Below are 3,567 nucleotides of genomic sequence, written 5' to 3'. Positions count from 1 at the left end.
CTGAAATAGGAAACATTTTGTAAACAATTTTTGTATATATTTTATACATTTTATAACATATTATCTGAGAAGTAATTATCTGAAAAGTAACTGAGAAGGCCACAGACATCAATTTATGTGGCATTAAAATATTGACTTAAGTAACTATAAATCAATTAATTTTAGACTTTGTTTAATATAAATACATTTGTAATATATAGCTTTAATAGAAAATTTACATTGAGGAAAATGCAATTAATACTAAAATATTTTAGAAACAAGCTCAAGTGGAAAAGTCACACTGTATGAAATATTACTTTATTCTCATTTTTAATGGATTTTGAACATGCTGACACTCTCCAGGGTGCTCTCCATTCTCTGAGGTTTCCTTTTGCCTTCTCAGATGGCTTCATCCTACTTTCTATTCACATATAGCTTCAAAACTTCTTATATGGAAGTAAAATGGTACTAAATATGTTTGTATTTGATAGAGATATATGTGCGTTATATTCTAAGTAGTTATATTCTAAGATATGAACATGTCAGGTAATAAGATTATAACTGAAAATATTCTGCTTCTTCTATCCTTTTCATATATACTATTTTTCATATATTAAAAACAACCACAAATACTCATTACCTTTTTTATATTATTTTTTAACAATATACATGCGAATAAACATTCATTTTTTTATATGATTAAATACATTAGAATTAAAATACTGTGATTTTTATTTGTGACAATGAACACTATGTTATTCCATAAGGTTACAAGTACTTTATTTTAAGATAAAACACATATACATCTTGTTATATATTAATAATAGCTAAGAAATATAGTTTTTTGCCTAAAGTGCCGATATGAAAATTGCTCAATGAATTGTGAATGTTTTTAATATTTCATTTGTAAATGGATTTAAAGCAATTTTAACAATGTCACTGTGTTTCCTGAGTCTTTAATTTCCTTAAGAGAGATTTTGAAACCAAAAGTATTGTTTAACACTATCATATCACTACAGAACATATCACTGGAGAGTGAATGGCCAGTGTCTCCAATATCTGAATTCAGGCTATGTAAGAAATATTGCAGTTATATAAACAGTCACATAGGGAAAACATGAAATTACCTAATTTATAATGACCACAGAAATAACATGCAAGGCAGAAAAGTTCACAAAACCACAAGTACTCGTGAGTGTAATCAGTCAGGACAGTGCTGTCAGATCCTAGAATATAGCAGGAGGAGCATTCGAGATGGGACCGTGTTGCTATGCCTCTTTAAAGATAATATGTACAATTCTGGGCATAAAGTGGTTTGTGTGTTTACATCATTGTATTGTTGATCTGATATTGGAGCTTATAATTAGAAATATCAGGCTTCAGGATATAAACCTTCAGTGAATAGAATGCAGTATTAAGACAAGTCCAGCCCAGTGGGTTTTCTACCAACATAATCTTTAATTTTTTAAAATTGTAGTAGTCAAATAAAATTAGCTAACAGCTACATATCAGAATATGCAATTTGAATAAACTATTTTCTCCAATCATCTGCCTTATTTTTCAAAAGAATGGAAAAGATCTTTTTAAAAAAAATAGGCAAGGAATAATCTGTAAACAATAAGAATATGTAGAACTAAAATATTGTACAGAAATTTGCGTAAGGGACATTTAATTAGTTGTCCCAACTAAACACAAAAACTATTCTGTGAAATTCATTCACCTCCATATTTTCTGGAAATATGAAGGAGAAAATTTGCATGGAATTATAATGAATTGTGAAACACAATAGTCTAGAAGCATGTATGTTTATGAAATGTATTGAGTATCCCACCAGCAAATCTCAAAATATATAAAATGACCTGTGTTTTATGTTTTCCAAGAATTTAACATTAAAGAGATTCTATTGCAGTGGAGGACCCTTCCTTTCTTCATGTTCCCGGGATTCCCAAGGAATCCAATGACCAGGCGAGGAAGAAGAAATAGAGGACATAAGAAGTCATATAGTCCTGTAACTACAGGAAACAAAATTCATCTCAACTATGGCAATTTCCAAAGTAAATATTAGAAATGGTTATTTTACTTATTAAGAATGAAGTCAGAACAGGCAACCACACGGAATCTTACAAAGTCACATGATTGATCACAAATCTTCGGTAGATAAAATCATAGCAGTATGTCAGCAGTGTTTTATAAAAAAGTTAACAATGTAACAAAATATTTCATTTAGACTTTTAGGACTGTTGTATGTCACATTTGTTAGAAAATTTCCTTAAAAGATATTTCCACATGATAATTTTTATGCAAATATTCACACATTATGATGTTTTTCAATTAAGGGGCTGGACCATTAAAAATGAAAATAAAATTATTTTTCTTACCAAATTCTTATGAAAATAGCTACAGGCATAGATGCCATGAAGTGTTTTTCTCCATGAAGATACTCAGGCTCCAGCAACAAGAGTGTCAGTAACAATTGTTCTTCTCAGGATAATATTTTCTAACAAAAGCAAACTCTAAAGGATATTTATTTCTTATCATCTTCAATACTATTTTTAAATCTAATAGTAAAACTCCCTGAATGCTATGAACTCCCTATAGAATAAAATCAATCTGCTGGGCATTTCTTACTACTCAGATAATTATTGCTAGGAAACCTATTATAGTTGGTCTTACATAGGCTTGCTAGCTCTCTAAAATTCAAATGTTTAAGGTCAGTAATAAGTTAGTTTATTAGCTCCACTGACATTCAATAGATATTCCAGATGCAACTGACTTACCATCTTTATAAATCTTTGATCAATAATAATATGCTTAAGAAAAGTTTTTATATGTATATACATTAATATAGATATTACTAACCATTATGGCAATTTTCAAGTGTTCTCCTAGAATTTACAGATAAAACATTTATTATTTCAGAATCAATAACTGTGGAATAGAATATTTCACACCCTTACACCACTAAGAATAAATTTTGTTTAAACATGATATTTTCGGTATGAATGCATTACTCACATATTTAATGTGGCTTACTGAAATCAAATATCAGAAAAATGCTTAAAGCAATGAAAATAAGACATAAAGAGGACAAATTGCTTCAAACACACTGATGACTGATGAATGTTGACAGCATATTCATGCATTCATCTTCATATGATTCAATTTGAATATATGATATATGTCAAAATCAAAATAATGTGAATGTATGTTGTCAGGTTTTCTGTCATGCCCAGTTCCCACAGTTGTTAAGTCCCAAAGAAATCACACAGATGTCTACATTGGTTATAAACTGATTGGCCCATTAGCTCAGGCTTCCTTTTAACTCTTATATCTTATATTACCCCATTAATCTTGTCTATATTAGCCACATGGCTTAGTACCTTTTTCAGCGAGGCAGTCACATCTTGCTTCTTCTGTTGCTGGTCCAGAACAGCAGAAAGAGCTTTCCTCTTCCCAAAGTTCTCCTGTTGTCATTGACCCACTTCTAGTTGTTGTCTGGTTGTCCTGCCTATACTTCCTGCCTGGCTACTAGTCACTCTGTGTCTATTTAAAATATAATTGACAGAATACAGACAATTGTCCCACACT

This window comes from Alexandromys fortis, unplaced genomic scaffold (genome assembly GCF_014885135.2).
Source record: "Alexandromys fortis isolate MF-2015 unplaced genomic scaffold, M_Fortis_MF-2015_v1.1 scaffold_4, whole genome shotgun sequence".
Taxonomy (NCBI): Eukaryota; Metazoa; Chordata; class Mammalia; order Rodentia; family Cricetidae; genus Alexandromys; species Alexandromys fortis.
Note: the sequence above shows the minus strand (reverse complement) of the source record.